The sequence below is a fragment of the Saccopteryx leptura genome, chromosome 3 (assembly GCF_036850995.1).
Source record: "Saccopteryx leptura isolate mSacLep1 chromosome 3, mSacLep1_pri_phased_curated, whole genome shotgun sequence".
NCBI classification, from domain to species: Eukaryota; Metazoa; Chordata; class Mammalia; order Chiroptera; family Emballonuridae; genus Saccopteryx; species Saccopteryx leptura.
The window spans coordinates 193,870,547-193,891,499 of NC_089505.1; the positions used below are offsets into that span (position 1 = coordinate 193,870,547).

A 20,953-nucleotide genomic window follows, 5' to 3' on the forward strand; every position below is an offset into this window, starting at 1 on the left:
AGATAATCAAAATTCGTTGGGTTTCTTCCTGTTCTTATTATAAGTTAATTAAGTTACAAAATGTCAGTATTCCCTTTTGTTCTAGTCTATATGAAGATAGGATTTCTGTTCATTTTTCCTTAAGTAGATTAAATGGGCTCAAAACGGAGCAGAATTCGACCATAACCAAAGAAGCTGGTGGCAGAGAGTGTGAAAGGGGCTTCCTGTGTCAGGGAGTGCATTCCCCATAGAGCCTACTCTGGGGAGAGGGCCACGCTAACTCAGCCCTGCCAGCAGGAGAGGTGGCATCTCTGGCCAAGGCCTCCTCAGAGGTCATGCTTGGAGGACCTGAAATCTATCTGCAGAGTGAAGAGAGAAACCATGGATGATGCCAAAAGGCCTTTGGCAAAATAAAAATTTCTTGTTTGTTTTTCCTATCTAAAACATTATAGGTGTTGACACACTGTGTGGTACTGATACTGAACCCTAACACAGAAAGTGCCAGCTGCTGAGACAGGTTTCACAGATGTACAGAGAGGAAGGTAGAGGCAATGTTCTATCTACCTCCCCTGCACATGGTCAATTCTAGTTAGAAATGAGAAGCCCACTCACCTGGAGAAGCCAACTGAAGAACGCCAACATATTCCATCTGAGACTCTCCTACTCCGAGTACGTACGATCATACCACTAGTCTACTTACTGTGTATACTGATTGTTTTATCCAAGAGTGATTTACACTGAAACATAGCAAGGAGGATGCCAAAAAATCTTTATGAAATCGACTGAAATTTAATAACAGCACTTAGGTAAGTGGACTACCAAGGAACGCTTAAAATAATAGAATGAAGAAAGGAGGTTGGTAGTTACGTATAAAACCCCTTTAGTCTGGTCCTTGGGAGGCACTAAATCAAAGCTGAATGAAGAAATGAATCTGTGAGAGGAAGGAAGAGGCAATACTGCTTGCTACTCTCAAGCTTCTAATGTAAGATGGGAATCAAGTCTAACAGTCACTAATGGAATCTAATAAGGGACGCTTATTAGAGGAAACTCCAGTCCCCTCTTTAGTACTGTATTTCTCAGATTCTCAGCGAATCTAAGTTTAAACTCTACAGGAAACAGGACCCTTTGCGGAAAGGTGCCAAATGTAACATAGAATCTTTGCTGACCCTGCCTTCCATGCTCTGAGAGCCTTGAAAGAATATGAAAAGGACAAAATAACACAAGCAAACAGTTCCTTTTGCGTACTTCTATCTAACTATTAAAGGCCAAGAAGAAAAAGATTTTTTCTTTTCTGTCAATGGCAATTTGGCAACCACATTTTTAAAAGTTAGAACAAATCAATTCTCAGAACTAGAGACTTCCTGGGGTGAGGGGAAAGGGTGACTTATCCAGGTCATCAGAATGCATGTCAGAAACCCTGGGGGCCTTTTCAACTCTAGAGCTACCATGCAAGTCCACAGTTCTAACTCAGTGATTTCCAACCTTTTTCATCTCATGGCACACAGTAACTAATTACTAAAATTCTTTGGCACACCAAAAATTATACATTTTGCTAATCTGACAAAAAAAATAGGTATTATTTTGATTCATTCATACTGTATGGCTATTGTTGTGTGGGCTGTTGTCATTTTTTTAATTTGATAATCTAAGAGGAAAGAAGTCAGTTCTGACTAAATAGGTAGTGCAAGTTTTAAAAATTCTTGCAGCACACAGGTAGAAAATCACTCTTCTAACCCATCCTAAACTTGGAATACATTGTATGTTTGGATGAATTAGGAGCTACTGACTTTATAGGGTATTAATTTACAAATGATACGTGCAACAGTTTCATTTCTTACCTATGTGCTTTAAAAAATAAACAAATATAGCAAGTTTTTTCTCTAAGAACTAATAATTAGTGGTAGTGTTTCATTTTTCAAGGTACTTTATAGTTTTTAATAAACAACTAAATATATAATTGAAACCAAACTTTTCATATTTGGAAGTACTTTAGTTGGAATCTGGTAGAATGACATTTAGCGAGATGACGTCAGAGTAATGGCGGGGTAGGAAGCGATACCGATAAATCTCCCCCAAAACTCAACAAGATCTTCAACCAGAAACAGAAAAACCTATACTTGGAGCCTCCAAATGCTTCGCAATACACTCAAAGGTATGGTCGAGTGAAAAATTGGCTAAATATATAACCAAACCCCGAAGGAAATAGGGAGTAAGAAATGCTCCGCCTTCCTCACTAACCTAAACAGGGCGGCTTTCTCTGGTAACTGTGAATATAGAAACTGAGACGGGCAAAGGGGGTGAATCGATCCAGGCCACGGCACAAACGGCCGAACCAGGCTGTGGCACGGAGATGCAAGCCGAGGAAAAACTGATCCTGTGGCAACCCGGGCAATACAAGCTAACACTCGCGCCAAACCCAAACAAAGAAAGACAAGCGGGGCAGCCATTTTACCCAGTCTCCTGGTCAGTGCGCAGTTAGTGGGCGAGAGATTTCTTCCTAAGCCCCGGAAGTGGGTGCCCGTGTTACCCCACAGAGAGGCAGAGTCAGAAGCCTTTCTGTGGGCTGAAAGCAGAATCTCTGGGCAGCCCCAGTGCCCTGGGAAAGCCGCGCACGGGAGGGAGCGAGAACTAATTCCAACGGTGGAAATTTTCCGTGCTGGTGGGGGATTCACTCAGAGGGAAACGCGGCCGGCCTCATATCCTGGTCTGCGCGCACACGCAGATAGTGAGTGAGAGATTCCTCCAAGTACCTCGGCAGTGCGTGCCTGTGTTATCACACAGAGGGGCAGAGTCAGGGGCCTTTGTGTGGGCCAAAGCGGAATCTCGGGCTGCCCCAGCACCTCGCAAAAGCCGCGCACGGGGACGGAGCGAGACTCAATTCCAACGCTGCAATTTTTCCATGCGGTTGGGGGTTTCACTCAGAGCGTGAGACTGCTGGCCAGATATCCTGGTCTGCGCACGCAGATAGTGAATGAGTGTTTCCTCCAAACGCCCCGGAAGTGGGCGCCCGCCTGTGTTACCGGACAGAGTGGCAGACAGAGCCAGAGGTCTTTGAGTGGGCGGAAAGCCCGCCTGATTATGCTAGCAGCTCTGACTGACTGAGCCTTACCCAGAGCCCTGTGCTGAGTGGAAATAGAGTGGGGAGTTGCCAGCTCTTTGAGCCTCTTACTATCCAGGCAGAGGCAGCAGCAACCCCATAGCTGGATTATCAGGTACTAATTGAGGAAGGAAAGACTAGGAGAAAGGCTCCAGGAACACGGACTCTCTCACTGTCAGAGCCTATAAATGCTAATGAGCCTCGACTGCCAACGAGACTAAAGCACAATACATGACATTGCCATAGAGACTTATCAACTGCAAACCTCTACCTGAGCGTGCCAAAGGGGCAGAACCCGGGGTACAGAGTCACTGACCAGGAAGAGGGAGAGAAAAGAAAAAGCAAGAAGATAACCTCTCAAAATCAATAATCTGCAGACTTTATAACCTATCCCATTTTATTATATTTGTTCGTTTGTTTCTCTTATCTTCATTCTTGATACTTTTTTTCCTCCTCCAATTTGGCCGATTAACTCTCTGCCGGTATTACTCTCTCCTCTCCTTGAACTACATTACCCATAAGTGTTACATCTCCCATTATCTTTTCTCTCCTCTTCCTTTCTCTCTATGAGGGTTGCACTCCAAAACCCTTAACTCTCTCTCTCTCTCTCTCTCTCTCTCTCCTTTCTTTTTTCTTCTTTTACTGGTTCCCTCTTTTTTTTCTCTCTCTCTCTTTCTTTTCTCCCTCTATATTAGTTTCTTCCTTTCTCCTTTACATCTCCTCTCATTCAAACCTCAATAACAAACAAAGTATCTTATCTGGGACTCAAACTTATGTTTGTGGCATTTTGGGGGTTTTTTACTTCACCTGTTTAACTCACTAGCAGTGCTCCCATCCCTGGCCCTCCATTTTATCTAGTTCTTGTTCCACTAAATACAATAGTAATTTTTTTATTTGTTCCCCCATTTTTCTGTTTTCCTCTTATTCCTCTCATCATAACTCGTAGACAACCAAAACCTAAAAGCAAATCATTTTATTCTTGACCCAAATTTTTTCCTTATTTGCTTTTTGTGGGTACATACCCTCTTTTTTTTCTTTTTTCTTTTTTTTTGCCCCCTTATTACTTTTCCCCAATTCAGGCCCTCCATCACAGGCATTGTTTGTTATAATTCACAGTTCACCACAAGATTTTCTCAGGAAAGAGGGGAGAGGAAAGGAGAGGAAAAAAGGAGGGGGGGAATAATTTCCTTTTTTAAAAATTTTTATTTTATTTTTCTTTATTTCATTATTAATTTTTTTTTTAAAAAAACAACTCCTTTTTATTTTTTCTTTTTTTATTATCTTTTTGATTTTTTAACTTTTTATTCTTTATTAAATCTCATTAATACTATCAACAAAACCACCCTCAGATGCCATTAAGGAAGAGAAAATCGAATATCATGGATACAAAAGAAAGAGAGGTAACACAGCTAGATGAGGAAAAATCTATGGAGAAAAAATTTAATATATTGGAAACCTTGGAGCTAAATGACAGAGATTTCAAGATAGAAATCCTAAAAATACTCAGAGATATACAAGAAAACACAGAAAGGCAATTTAGGGAGCTCAGAAAACAACTCAATGAACACAAAGAATATATGTCCAAGGAAATTGAAACTATAAAAACAAATCAAACAGAGATGAAAAACTCAATTCACGAGCTGAAAAACGAAGTAACAAGCTTAGCTAATAGAACAGGTCAGATAGAAGAGAGGATTAGTGAAATAGAAGACAAGCAACTTGAGGCACAACAGAGAGAAGAAGAAAGAGACTCAAAAATTAAAAAAAATGAGATAGCCCTACAAGAATTATCTGACTCCATCAAAAAGAATAACATAAGAATAATAGGTATATCAGAGGGAGAAGAGAGAGAAAATGGAATGGAGAACATACTCAAACAAATAATAGATGAGAACTTCCCAAGCCTGTGGAAAGAACTAAAGCCTCAAGTTCAAGAAGCAAACAGAACTCCAAGTTTTCTTAACAACAACAAACCTACTCCAAGGCATATCATAATGAAATTGACACAAACCAACAGCAAAGAAAAAATTCTCAAGGCAGCCAGGGAAAAGAAGAATACAACATATAAAGGAAGGCCCATTAGATTATCATCAGATTTCTCAGCAGAAACTCTACAAGCTAGAAGAGAGTGGACCCCAATATTTAAAGTCCTGAAAGAGAGGAACTTTCAGCCACGAATACTATAACCATCAAAGCTATCCTTCAAATATGAAGGAGAAATAAAAACATTCACAGATACAGAAAAGATGAGGGAATTTATCATCAGAAAACCCCCACTCTAGGAATTACTAAAGGGGGTTTTCCAATCAGATACAAAGAACAAAAAAAAACAGAACCACTTAACTTCACACCTTAAGGAATTAGAAAAAGAAGAACAAAGAAAACGCAAAACCAGCCAAAGAAAGGAGATAATAAAAATCAGAGCAGAAATAAATGAATTAGAGAACAGAAAAACTATAGAAAAAATTAATAGAACAAGGAGCTGGTTCTTTGAAAAGATCAACAAAATTGACAAACCCTTGGCAAGACTTACCAAGGAAAAAAGAGAAAGAACTCATATAAACAAAATCCAAAATGAAAGAGGAGAAATCACCACGGACACCGTAGATATACAAAGAATTATTGTAGAATACTATGAAAAACTATATGCCACTAAATTCAACAACCTAGAAGAAATGGATAAATTCCTAGAACAATACAACCTTCCTAGACTGAGTCAAGAAGAAGCAGAAAGCTTAAACAGACCAATCAGTAGAGAAGAAATAGAAAAAACCATTAAAAACCTCCCCAAAAATAAAAGTCCAGGCCCAGACGGCTATACCAGCGAATTTTACCAAACATTCAAAGAAGACTTGGTTCCTATTCTACTCAAAGTCTTCCAAAAAATTGAAGAAGAAGCGATACTTCCAAACACATTTTATGAGGCCAACATAACCTTCATACCAAAACCAGGCAAGGATGGCACAAAAAAAGAAAACTACAGACCAATATCTCTAATGAATACAGATGCTAAAATACTAAACAAAATACTAGCAAATCGAATACAACAACATATTAAAAAAATAATACATCATGATCAAGTGGGATTCATCCCAGGATCTCAAGGATGGTTCAACATACATAAAACGGTTAACGTAATACACCATATCAACAAAACAAAGAACAAAAACCACATGATCTTATCAATAGACGCGGAAAAGGCTTTCGATAAAATACAACACAATTTTGTGTTTAAGACTCTCAACAAAATGGGTATAGAAGGAAAATATCTCAACATGATAAAGGCCATATATGATAAACCATCAGCTAACATCATATTAAATGGCACTAAACTGAAGGCTTTCCCCCTTAAATCAGGAACAAGACAGGGTTGTCCACTCTCTCCACTCTTATTTAATGTGGTACTAGAGGTTCTAGCCAGAGCAATCAGACAAGACAAAGAAATAAAAGGCATCCATATCGGAAAAGAAGAAGTAAAGGTATCACTTTTTGCTGATGATATGATCCTATACATCGAAAACCCCAAAGAATCCACAAAAAGACTACTAGAAACAATAAGCCAATACAGTAAGGTTGCAGGATACAAAATTATCATTCAGAAGTCAATAGCCTTTCTATATGCCAACAATGAAACAATTGAGAACGAACTCAAAAGAATAATCCCCTTCACGATTGCAACAAAAAAAATAAAATACTTAGGAATAAACATAACAAAGAATCTAAAGGACTTATATAATGAAAACTATAAACCATTGTTAAGGGAAATCGAAAAAGATATAATGAGATGGAAGAATATACCTTGTTCTTGGCTAGGAAGAATAAATATAATCAAGATGGCTATATTACCCAAAGCAATATACAAATTTAATGCAATTCCCATCAAATTTCCAATGACATTTTTTAAAGAAATAGAGCAAAAAATCATCAGATTTATATGGAACTATAAAAAACCCCAAATAGCCAAAGCAATCCTAAAGAAAAAGAATGAAGCTGGGGGCATTACAATACCTGACTTCAAACTCTATTATAGGGCCACGACAATCAAAACAGCATGGTATTGGCAGAAAAATAGACACTCAGACCAATGGAACAGAATAGAAAGTCCAGAAATAAAACCACATATATATAGTCAAATAATTTTTGATAAAGGGGCCAACAACACACAATGGAGAAAAGAAAGCCTCTTCAATAAATGGTGCTGGGAAAACTGGAAAGCCACATGCAAAAGAATGAAAGTGGACTACAGTCTCTCCCCCTGTACAAAAATTAATTCAAAATGGATCAAAGATCTAAACATAAGACCTGAAACAATTAAGTACATAGAAGAAGACATAGGTACTCAACTCATGGACCTGGGTTTTAAAGAGCATTTTATGAATTTGACTCCACAGGCAAGAGAAGTGAAGGCAAAAATTAATGAATGGGACTACATCAGACTAAGAAGTTTTTGCTCAGCAAGAGAAACTGATAACAAAATAAACAGAAAGCCAACTAAATGGGAAATGATATTTTCAAACAACAGCTCAGATAAGGGCCTAATATCCAAAATATACAAAGAACTCATAAAACTCAACAACAAACAAACAAACAATCCAATAAAAAAATGGGAAGAGGATATGAACAGACACTTCTCCCAGGAAGAAATACAAATGGCCAACAGATATATGAAAAGATGCTCATCATCTTTAGCTATTAGAGAAATGCAAATCAAAACTGCAATGAGATACCGCCTCACACCTGTTCGATTAGCTATTATTAGCAAGACAGGCAATAGCAAATGTTATTTGTGGCTGTGGAGAAAAAGGAACCCTCATCCACTGTTGGTGGGAATGTAAAGTAGTACAACCATTATGGAAGAAAGTATGGTGGTTCCTCAAAAAACTGAAAATAGAACTACCTTATGACCCAGCAATCCCTTTACTGGGTATATACCCCAAAAACTCAGAAACATTGATACGTAAAGACACATGCAGCCCCATGTTTATTGCAGCATTGTTCACAGTGGCCAGGACATGGAAACAACCAAAAAGCCCGTCAATAGATGACTGGATAAAGAAGATGTGGCACATATACACTATGGAATACTACTCAGCCATAAGAAATGATGACATCGGATCATTTACAGCAAAATGGTGGGATCTTGATAATATGATACGAAGCGAAATAAGTAAATCAGAAAAAAACAGGAACTGCATTATTCCATACGTAGGTGGGACATAAAAGTGAAACTAAGAGACATTGACAAGAGTGTGGTGGTTACGGGGGGAGGGGAGAAAGGGAGAGGGAAAGGGGGAGGGGGAGGGGGAGGGGCACAAAGAAAACTAGATAGAAGGTGACAGAGGACAGTCTGACTTTGGGTGGTGGGTATGCAACATAATTGAATGACAAGATAACCTGGACTTGTTATCTTTGAATATATGTATCCTGATTTATTGATGTCACCCCATTAAAAAAATAAAATTATTATAAAAAAAAAAAAAGAATGACATTTAGCATAAACATCTTGAGAACTGATAACACTATGAAGAAGTTAGAGTGAGGATTCAGAAAGATGGCAGTGCCAATGTCAAAGACAGAACACTTTTAATCTCCCAGAATCCCTGTCTTTATCTTCCTCCCCCTCAACAACAAAAATAACAAAAACAGAGAAGATCACAAAACCTATAATCCATGGAAAATACCAAAACAGTATTAGATGGCCATGTAGCCCATGAACCTGCAAATACTAACAGATGTGGCCAAAGAACGTTTGTCTACAGCTACAAAGCCAGGTGTAAGCAATGTTTGTGCAGGAGAACATCGGAGGAAAGGCAATGAGCATCTGAAGGTTTTGTGACAAGGAACACTCAAATCTCCAAAAGGTCCTCACTGGAAGCGAGCAGGTTGGTGAGCTGTTTTTGAGCACAGCAGTATAAGTGGCCAGGAGTCCTGCAACAATCAATCTGTAGGGTGACAGCAAGGAACACAGGAAACACGAAGTGGTAAAGAGTCCATAAAACCTCAAAACCAATAAAACAAAGCTTCCTTCCACAACTAAACTACCCTGAGAAGCCACTTGAAAGTAAATTCCACACTGAGCATAGCAATAATAACAAAATCAAAGAGAAGGGGGTTAGCTCAGTAGCTAAGAGCATCGTTGTCCTGAAACACCAAGTTTGCAGGTTCATTCCCTGGTCAGGGCAACCAATGAATGCACAACAGTGGAACAATGAATAAATGCTTCTCTCTCCTCCCCCTTCTTTCTCTGTCTCTCTAAAATCAATTAAAAAAATCAAAGAGAAGGAAAGGGGCAGATAAAACCAGAAACAGAGGATAAAGAACTAAGAAAGCAGGGATCTTATTTTATCATTTCATGGAAACAACAGAAGAGGGAGTTCTAGAGCTTAGAAGCTAGAAGAGTCTCCCTTTGCACCTAAAAATACAGAAGAATTCATTTAGCCTAAAAATAAGGAACAAAATAGGATCATCGCCAAACCCAATGTGCAATTACTGTAAGAAAAAAAATGGAATAAAAATCAAAATAACATCCTTATCACAAAGACATGACCACAAAACAGGTAAAAACTTTAAATTACTACTTCAAAAGAGAGTTAAAGAAAATAAAATACAAGCAACACAAATCTAGTTGAAAAACTCAAATAAAGTGGGGAAATAAATATTTAGATAGAGAGGAAACAGAACTAAGAAAGAAATTTGAAGTAAAAGGGAAAGAAAATTTAGAAATAAAGATTAAACAGAGAACACAAGAGGTAACACATACAGCAGAGAATGCCTGGAGAGTAATAGAACATGGAAAGGAAGAAAGTTCTAAACACCTAAAAGAAATGAAGAGAGAGAAAGAATTCAAGAGGAAGTTTCTGAAAGAGAAGAAAGGCAAAGGAAATCAAACATGATATCACAATAAGCATCTTTAAAAGGAAGACCACCACCGGGAAGCAGAACACATACTTAAAATCATTTCTCAAGCACACGTTTCAGAAGTAGAAAAAAAACCCCACAACTATATATTTAAAGAACACTATGTTCCTGGGAAAACTGACCTAGAAAAAAGACAAGAAGTAAAATAATACTGCCTTTGGAAATTCAGGCAAAACGACCAAGTCACTTAAAAAAGACAGAAAATTAAAACCATCAGACTTTTCAAGAGCTGGGCTGCGTGCTAGAGATCAAAAGAGTGACACCTGGGAAAGGCAACTAAGCCAAGGATTTTACATCCAGCCAAAATGATCTTCAAGCCAACAACAATCTGTTATGAATATGCAAAGACCCAGGGAATACATATCATTCCTACAAGCCCTTCTCTCAGTAATCTACAGGAGAAGAAAGTTCAGGCAACCAGAATGACCAGAGAGGTGCTAAAATGAGGATTGGGGTAAGTAAGCATTAAACACATAATCAGATGTAGGTCAAAGATGTTTATAAGGTGGACAGTATATATAATGGTTATATACTATGAAAATGTAGAGACGGTATGATGATAAAATATGGGAGAATATGAAACAAAAGAGAATAAGAGAATAATAAGTCAGTGATAAAGATCTAACTAAAAGTGATATGGTTACCCTCACTTAGATCTTTAAATCAAATGATGGGGAGAGGAGGGAATAAGAAAGGAAGGGTTATTGGGATTTCAGTATTGCTCAGAGTAGGGAATCAACAGACAACATCTAAAAAAAAAAAGATGGGGCATTAAGGGTATTATATTAAATAATTAATATAAATATATTTATCACAGCAAAAATATAAAAACCCACCTAATAATAGGTACCTAAATAATATAATTGCTTATGTTGAAAAATGAAGGATACATATAAAAACGGTTATGCATAGAAAAAGAAGAAAACCAAATAAAGGTACAAAGATAAAAGATAGATTTCAATGACTTCATCCTGTCTTATAGGTTGAAGTGTAGGAACATTTAAATATTTTTACATAATATTGAAAAAAATAATTTTCTAAAACCCTCAAATAAAAAATACCCTTAAATGTATATCCAGTTATTGGCATAAACACACAAAGTGCACCTAGCACATCATAATGTGTATCTCTTGTCCAATGGACTAAAAACCAAACCAAAAGAAAAGTTAAAAGTTTTTGTAAGTATATATATTGTTGTGGTGTCCTTAGCATTTTTATTTAGAAGTGACGGTGAGTGTAGTATGGGATAAATTAAATGAGTAAATTGTGCTGATGTGACTGAGAGCTGCTGTTTTTAGCTTGAGAGAGAGAAAATGCTAAGGTTAAGAAGAGCCTTGTGGGGCTGCATTAGTATAAACTAATGATGTATGATACCTTAAAAATACACACAGGTGACCTGTGGTGGCGCAGTGGATAAAGCGTCGACCTGGAAATGCTGAGGTCGCCGGTTCAAAACCCTGGGCTTGCCTGGTCAAGGCACATATGGGAGTTGATGCTTCCAGCTCCTCCCCTCTGTCTCTCTCTCCTCTCTGTCTCTCTCTGTCCTCTCTAAAATGAATAAATAAAAGTAAAAAAAATAAAAAAAAATAAAAAAAATACACACAGGTCATACACATGTCATATATATGAAAGAGAGGTTTCCTAGCTCTGTTTGTACACACTGAAAAGGCCAAGAAAAAAATGACAATCCCAGCCGTAATGAATATCTCTGGAGCCCAAATACCCCTGTGGTCTTCAAAAACCATTTCTCACTAAAAGGAACCAGGTTTGCTTGGACAAGAGCTGATTCCAGGTCTAAGACAGGAAATGTACAAATGAGCTTGGAACGTACCATCATGTTACAGAGCAAGGAAGCTATCAAGGTCAAGTAGTATTTCATTCAAAGGACGCAGCGGCCAGCTGGGTAGTTTCCCAATAAATGGTCAAAAGAGAAGGCCATCAGAGCCTCAGTAAGGGCAATCACTTATACTGATTGATACACACCAGATATATTTAATCTGTGAGTTCATGGTAATGCTTTTAAGAAATGGTGATGACTTGGGAGGATATTATGAAACATCCTTATTTTGAGAACTGGTGAATAAGTGGAAAGAATAAAGTATTTATCCTTCTTTTGTATAAGATCTGTAGCAGCCTGACCTGTGGTGGTGCAGTGGATAAAGCATCAACCTGAAACACTGAGGTCACTGGTTCAAAACCCTGGGCCTGCCCGGTTAAGGCATATATGGGAGTTGATGCTTCCTGCTCCTCCCTCCTTTCTCTCTCTCTCTTCTCTAAAATAAATAAATAAAGATTTAAAAAAAATTAAAAAAAAAAAAGATCTGTAGCACTGAGTAAACAAATAGTAGATGAGGGGAAGTTTTCTTCATGAACCACTCCTGCTAATAAATGAGCAAAGAATAGAAACAGACTACTGCCATTTTGCAATCCTTAACATACTTATGAATTTAGATGAAAATCTCATTGCAAAAGGAGATACTACTAGCCATTACCTACTGATGGGTATACACAGCACAATACCCATGATGAGGTTGTCAGGCAAAGTACATAATTCCTGTAGAACTTCCCTGCCATTCCTAGGAAGTACAGAAGACAGAGGAACATGCTTCACAACACCACAGGGATACAGTCATCAGCATCCAGCTAGCTGGAAATTCCACTAGGCATACAGCCTGGTTTCTTCAATAGAAAAAATTGTGAAACAAAAAAGATGAAGATGGAACCAATAGCTTAAAAGATAAAAGAGACTTAAGAAACATAAATTGATTTTATTTGCATCTGGGTCAGATAAACCATAAAAAAATCCTACAATACAACAAAATATTATTTATGGAACAATTAGAAAAATATAAATACTAACTGGATATTCAATGATATTAAGGAATGATTATTAATTATTTTTCAGGTGTGCTGATTCAACTGTGGTTTTTGTATCAGAAGGATTCCACTTGTGTATATAATCACTAAAATATTTATAGATGATATAATGTTTGGAATTTATCTCAAAATAATCTGGGTGCAGGGGTAGGGGTAGCTCTGGTTGGGTAGCTCAGTTGATTAGAGCATCAGTCCCATATGCCAAGGTTGTGGGTTTGATCCCTGGTCAGGGCACATGCAGGAAACAACTAATGAATGTACAAATAAGTGAAACAACAAATCTCTCTCTCTCTTTCTCTCCAAAATCAATTTTAAAAAAGAAGCTATACTGATAGAAGTTGAGGTGGGGTGATGGGGCATGGGAGTTGATTTTACTATCTCTACTTTTGGACATGTTTGAGTTTTTTCTAAAATAAAGTTAATGTTCCTTCAGGAAGTCAGCAGTGTTTCTCAAGTGTCATAATTTGGGGTACTTATTAAAATTCACATGCCCTCTGTCAGTCTACTTAGGGTATTTAAGTTAAAAGTCTGTCTACCCCTAGATTTCTGAATCAGAATTCCTGGGAGTAAAGCCCAAAAAACTGCATGTTAAATACACTATGATGGTGGATCTTCCATACACTCCATTTTGTTTTAATTATTTGCAAGAAATGACTTTTTCAATTTTCAAAGGGTTTTAAACAGTTCAATCTAAAACTATTTTTGCTACTAGAAGAACCATACAGTAACCTAAATTATCCTTCACACACAGTTTTTTAATTTCCTTTTTTTTAAAGTGTATGTATGATTCCATGTTTTTTTAAAAAAATTTTTTAATTTTATTTATTCATTTTTTTTTTTTTTTCTGAAGCTGGAAACGGGGAGAGACAGTCAGACAGACTCCCGCATGCGCCCAACCGGGATCCACCCAGCACGCCCACCAGGGGCGAAGCTCTGCCCACCAGGGGGTGCTCTGCCCCTCTGGAGCGTCGCTCTGCCGTGACCAGAGCCACTCTAGCGCCTCGGGCAGAGGCCAAGGAGCCATCCCCAGCGCCCGGGCCATCTTTGCTCCAATGGAGCCTTGGCTGCGGGAGGGGAAGAGAGAGACAGAGAGGAAGGGGGGGGGTGAAGAAGCAAATGGGCGCTTCTCCTGTGTGCCCTGGCCAGGAATCGAACCCAGGTCCCCCGCACACCAGGCCGACGCTCTACCGCTGAGCCAACCGGCCAGGGCCTTATTTATTCATTTTTAGAGAGGAGAGAGAGAGACAGAGAGAGAGAGAGAGAGGGAGAGAGAGGAGGAAGAGACAGAGAGAGAGAGAGAGAAGCGGGGAGGAGCCGGAAGCATCAACTCCCATATGTGCCTTGACCAGGCAAGCCCAGGGTTTCGAACCGGTGACCTCAGCATTTCCAGGTCAACGTTTTATCCACTGCGCCACCACAGGTCAGGCCCTAATTTCCTTTTTTTAAATTAAAATAATTTATTAAAATATTTGTTGCAAATTCAACAATTTCGATAAAATGTTTCTTTTTCATGTCATATATCAATGAGCAAGTGAATCTAATAATATATTATGGAAAGAGGACATCAAATAATACCTTCTAAGGTTTGCTGACACATGGTTAAGAAACTTAAGTGCTTAACAAGGAGAGGGGGGCAGGGAGGACGGGAGTAAAGAGAGACAAATATATGATATATCCCACATAGGAGGGATATAAAACTGAGATTCATGGACATAGACTTATAGAAGTGGTTAGCTGGGGGTGGGGGAGTAAAGAGGAACAATAACGGAATATGATTTGACTCTGAGTGATGGGCACACAACACAATCAACAATTCCAATGCTCTAGAGATGTTTATCTGAAACCTATGTACTCTTATCGATCATGTCACCCCACTAAATTTAATTAAAAATGAAAGAAACTATAAGAAAGAACCTAATGTAGCATGGATGAAGTTTCAGAGATTTGCCTCTTTTATGAAAGTCAACCTTAGTGACACAAAACATAAACAAAATCTTTAAAAATAGAAAGAAAAGAAGAAAGTGAAGGAGGGAGGGAGGGATAGAGGGAGGGAGGGAGGAAGAAAAGAATGTGATCCCAAATCCAGTTGCAGTATCAGTTCAACAATTTCCAGTCACAAGAGCTATTTTACAAAAAGATGATCCATTATTCTTGATACAAAGGACATACTTCTTTCTGACAGTGGTACTTATAATTAGATGCCAGCAGTTTGTTGAATGACTCAGTTTGTTTGGTAAGTGAATAGTTTACGAGGAGGATGAACAATCAAAACCAGACATTAATAGAAAAGATTTTCATAAAAAGAAATACACACAAAATAAACAGGGCAGCAGAAAGGGCTAGAGTCAGCACTTAGTAAGCATTACTAAGGTACTAGTTACAATCTTAGAAACTTTGTATAGGATTCCTAATTTAATCTTTATTGAAGCAGGTAGGTTTCATACTTGTTTAAAAAATACTAGCCCCCTAAAATTGAAAACACTTATTCGTAAAGATATATGATCATTGCAACATTATTTACAATAGCCAAGACATGGAACAACCCAAGTGCCCTTCACCTGATGATTGACAAAGAAGATGTGGAATATATATACAACAGAATACTAACTAGCCATTAAAAAAGATGAAATATTGCTTTTTGTGATAACATGGATGGATCTTGAAAGTATCATGCTAGGTAAAATAAGTCAGACAGAAAAGGGCAAAAACTGTATGATTTCACACATGTGGTATATAAAACAAAAAGCAACAGATGAAAAAACAAAACTAACAAACTCATAAACAGAGAAAATAACTTGGTGGTTACCAGAGGGGATGATGAAGAGGTTAAAGGGGGTCAAATATATGGTGACAGAAGGAAGCAAGTTGGGTGGTGAGCACACAAAGGAATATACGTATAATATATTATAAAACTGGATACCTGAAACTTGTATAATGTCGTTGACCACTGTAACCCCAATAAATTTAAAAACAAAACAGAAAACAAACAAAAAACATGCCAGCATTCTACCAAAAGGTTTCAGATTATCTGCATTTTACTTTTAAATTAAATTTCTCACTATTTAGTAAATATAATTTTGAAAAAGCATTCCATGCATCATACAGTAGAATAATAGTACTTAAAACAGGCGTGAGGCTCTAAAGTTCCCATCCCCAAAACATATGTGGAGTCAAAGTGATCCCTGAGGTTTTAAGGAGTAAATCAGATCCTAGTACATTTCCATCAAACCTTTCAAAGGCTACCTATCAAATTTATGGTGAAATCTACCAGGTGAAATCCTGGTCCTCATTAAGGCTTAAAAGGGCCTACATGATTGGTCCCAACCATGTGACATCCCTTTATTCCTTGCCTGCCTCCATGATCTTTTTCACATGCGAGACTCAATCCTATTCCTACCTAGAATGTTTTTCTTCTGGCAAATCATAAAATGTGTTTCTTTCATTTAGGTCTCAGCTCAAACATCTCACCAAAATGGTATTGGCTTTGATTGAAGTGGCATGCGTAATTGTGCTTATGGTAAAAAAATGTCAGTCTGAAATTCAAAGTCACAGATTGGACTCAACCTGTACAACAAGGTGTACCCTGTGCTTTCTGAAAGTGAATAGACAGAGACAGGCCCTCAGGCTTATAAGTTTCTTCTTTTTTTTTCCCTAAGGACATCAATGATCATCTCATTAATGTTACAATTTGAAGTGTTTTCTACTTGGAATGGAAGGTTTTGATTAGCTGAGGAAGCGGTCACTGATTCCTTAAATTGCAACCTAACGAATTAAAAACTGCACACTGTCTCATACTGTTAATGATGTCAACTTTGAAAGAAGTTATTTCCACTCTTTTGTCTTAAGAGAATACATTTTAAGAGGATACATTTAAGTGAAAAAAATATCTGTTTAGAAAAAATAAAATACCCTGTTCTTGTTTGCAACTCCTTATTTTATGGAACCAGGCTTTTCTCAATACTGTGCAACAATATAGGAAAAATCAACAGCAACAAAAGGGAATAAATTGGAAACTGAAGTTATAGAAGGCTGCAGCTGTCATCCGTAACACGGATTTCCAATTTCTGTGTTCATCACAAAGCCTCGCTGTTCTTTTTTCTTGGTTTTGTACGTCAGCATTATACACTGAAGTCTAACAAACACTACATTAACAAAATTTTCCTTTATCAGTTTTACATATTGAGGTTTCACATAAGATTGTGTTTGAAAAAGGAGTTGATACTAAAAATAATTATATACCATCAAGTAAAGGCAATTAGTGATATTTGTAACTGTGGGTGATTACTACGATACCTATGTAATGCCTAAAGACAGAAGACAGGCCCTGGTTGGTGGCTCAGTGGATAGAGTATGGGCCCAGTGTAGGAAGTCCCTGGCTCAATCCCCAGTCAGGGCACATAGAAGAAGCAATGATCTTCTTCTCTCCCTCTCCCTCTCCCTTTTTCTCCCTCTTCCCTTCCTGTAGCCAGCAGCTCAATTGGTTTGAGCACGGCCCCAAACACTGAGGATAGCTCTGGTTGGCCTCAGGCACTAAAAATAGTTCGGCACTCAAGCATTGGCCCCAGGTAGGGGTTGCTGGATGTCTCCTGGTTGGGGTGCATGTGGGAGTCTGCCTCATTATCTCCTCCTCTCACCTAAAAAAAATAAGACAGAAGAGAAAGGAAAAAGAAAAGAAAATGTGTTCTTGTGGAACTTTTCTCACACATGAGAGCAAACACTTGGATATAAATAACGCAATGATGATCTACTTAATCTTTTTCTTTTTTCATATTTGGAGTCAAGTGGGAAAAAGGTGGAAGCAATCACTGATGGTGTGTTTGCACATGTGAACAGGTTCTTAGGGAATAGAAGGCTGTGGGCAGAAACTGGCATCTGCCAGTGATCACACCTTTCCCATCAAGTGCTCTCTGATTCCAGTGGAGGAATGCATGGCAGTAGACAGGGAATGGGTTTATTGCTCAGAGAGATGCTGGGTCAAAGCCCATATGTTTATTATCAGCAGGGTTACTCCGAGCTGACTCACTTCCGTTTCATCAAGCATCTCTTATCTGCAACACAGAGACAGCAATATCCACCTGACAGTTTGTCAAGATGACTTTATGTCTCATGAAAAGTAACATATAAAAGTCACCTAGCTATTACTAAGTGTTCCATAAATAGCTTCCAGTCTCTTCTTTGGGAGCTTGTAGAAGTGCTGACCAGCCTGCTTCAGCCACAGGGATCAAAGCTCTACCTTGGGAATGGGCTTTCCGGGGGAGGAATGCAGCCGGGCCGGCCCCAGCATTATGGAGGGGGCCTTCCAGAAATCCAGCCATGTGTCCTCAACCTAACCATCTAAGCCCCACTCCAGTGGTGGTCTGTGAATTCACCCGATCCCAGAGGAGAAAGGACACAGGAGGTGCGGGAGCAACGGCCGAAAGGAAGACAGTCTCCTTCCAGGGTCAACGCTGTGGAGAACAAAATGGCTGCTCCTTGATGCCCACAAACCATGGCTCCTCAGGCCCTGGAGAATTCGGTTTAAATTGAAGTCAATCTTTTCTTAGAATTAAAAGGGGCTCCTTCTCTTCATATTTAACAGCAAGCATTTGCCACTTCAGCTTTACAAATTATATAGGATTGAAAATAGTATAGCTGAAAGAAACGTGGAGTTTGTAATTAGAGTTCTCTTTTCTCCCCCCTTTCTCAAAGCAAACAGGAACTAACTGAACTGAAATGTGATTGTTTAAAAGGCTAAGGTTGTCATCCCCTATGTTCTATCTTTAGTACTGCTTTCTTTATCTTTCTAAAATGCTGAAGAGATGTTCCTCTTCGTATGGAAAACATTTTGAGCACATACAGACAGCAGTCTTCTGCCTTGGGGACCAGACCTCAAGTCACTCAAATTCCTTTTCCCTTTTCCTACAACCCATGAGCTTATAATGTGGCCAATGAGCAAGATGGATGCTTATGACTACAGCAAAGAGAATTCTGCAACCAACATTCAATTGTATCCACAGAGAGAAGCTTTTGAATTCAGTTGAACTAGATGTTTGGTGAATCAAGCACCAGAGTTAAGACTGTGAGCTTCTTGGGGACAAAGAGTATGTTTTCTTCTCCCAGTGCAGTGCCTGCTACTGGCAGTCAGTAAGTATTTGGAGAATTAACAAATGTCAGGATAAATATGTGATCCCCGTAATAGCTAGTGAACTATACTTTATAAGAAAATAAACTTTCTAGGTTTTGTAGCTCATATAAAATTAAATCCAGCTGGCCTTGGCCAGTTGGCTCAGTGGTAGAGCATTGGCCTGGTGTGTGGATGTTTTAGGTTTGATTGCTGGTCAGGGCACACAGGAAATGCAACCATCTGCTTCTCCACCCCTCCCCCTTCCTTTCTCTCTCTCTTTCTCCCTCTCTTGTCCCCTCCTGCAGCCATGTCTCGATTGGTTCGAGAACATTGGCCCCAGGTACTAAGGATGGCTCCATGAAGCCTCTGTCTCAGGCACTAAAAATAGCTCAGTTGAGAGCATGGACCCAGATGGGTAGATCATTAGCCCCAGATGGAGGTTTCCTGGTGGATCCTAGTCAGGGCACATGTGGTAATCTATCTCCCCTCCTCTCAATTGAAAAAGAAGAATAAAAAATTAAATCCAGCTAACAAAAACAAGAAGATTTAGGGGTAGCCATTTCATGTCCAATGACAACATGTCAGTCTCAGAGGAAAAATGAAAATTATCATTAAAAAAAAAAGACAGGAGGTGTTTCTAAAAACTCTTTTTGTGAATAAAACCAAAGAAGACCAAGTGACTGAGCATCCAAATGAAAGAGTGAAAAAAGAAGAGATGTGGCTTTTTTCTCCCTGCCACCACCCTTACTTGTGTGAGATTTTACAGACATTCCTTCCTGTCAAGAGGGTGCCATCAAATGCATTTAAAGTTTCTACATAAACCTGCTTCTTCATATCCTTCTTGTTCTCATACAACAACATCTTATCTCATCTCATTTCACCTGACCAAGTTTTATAACGGCATATAGGTTTATATTTTTAGCATTTTATCTTTTAAAAATATTATGGACAATTAATTCACATTAAAATCCTACAACTAATTCAACACCTCCAAAGTTAGAACTTAAAGATTCTCACTAGTGTTTAGCTTATATACCGTATATTTTAAAAAGGTATAGGAATGCTTACTTCTTTTAAGCATTCTTGAAAGTGATTTAGTCTTCAGAGAGAATTTAGATTAAACTTTATTATGCTAGGTATTGATGAAAATCCTTGAGCTCTGACGTAAAAAAATTAAAATATGTGGGTTTGCCCTGGCCAATAGCTCAGTTGGCTAGAGCATCATCCCAAAACACAGAGATTGCCAGTTCAATCCCTGGTCAGGACACATAATGAAACAGTTTAACGTTCCTTTCTGTTTCTCTCTCCCTTCTTCTCTCTCTCAAATCAATAAAATAAACATTAAAAAATAATAAAATATTTGGGTTCCAGTTCTGTTTATGTCACATACTATGTGCACAACTTACACAACCATTTAATTTTCACCAGCATCAGTTTCATAATTTATTACAGTAAGGTTTAAAAGAAATATTTGTCTCAGAACAGCTCTGAGGATTATGTCAGTGTATTATATTATTTTTATCATCATCATCTGCACTTAAAATAATTCAAATGAGGAAGTAAGAAGAACCAAACAAATCCCCTACTCAGTACCTCACATCATATTATAGACTGTGCATGTGTTTTGCCACTTGAGGTCACAAGAGCCCTATTATCTACATATAAATGTTTATCTGTCATATAGAAATACAATATATTTCTAACTCTGGAAACTGTGAAACAGATGATGAATTTATTATTTGGTAAAATATGTGAATTAACTTGATTAATATCCATTGATCACCTATTAGGGACTACACACCATTTTAGGTGTGATGACAGAGAAGTGACAACAACTCTGCTACCAGAGATCTGGCAACGAACTGGATTCATTTGAATTCTAAATCATTGTTTTCTGCACTCCATCTGCCAGTGTGTGCTTGAGGTCTCTACTCTGTCCCCTCTCTCTCCAGTGGCACAACTTACATAGAAAGTAATAC

General features: G+C 38.3%; 1 protein-coding gene across 6 annotated transcripts in view; it reads right to left on the reverse strand.

Annotated features, from left to right (window-relative positions):
- ATXN1 (ataxin 1) overlaps positions 1-20,953 on the reverse strand; it is a 577,099-nt gene that overhangs the window by 118,528 nt on the left and 437,618 nt on the right. The gene's annotated exons all lie outside the window — the stretch shown is intronic.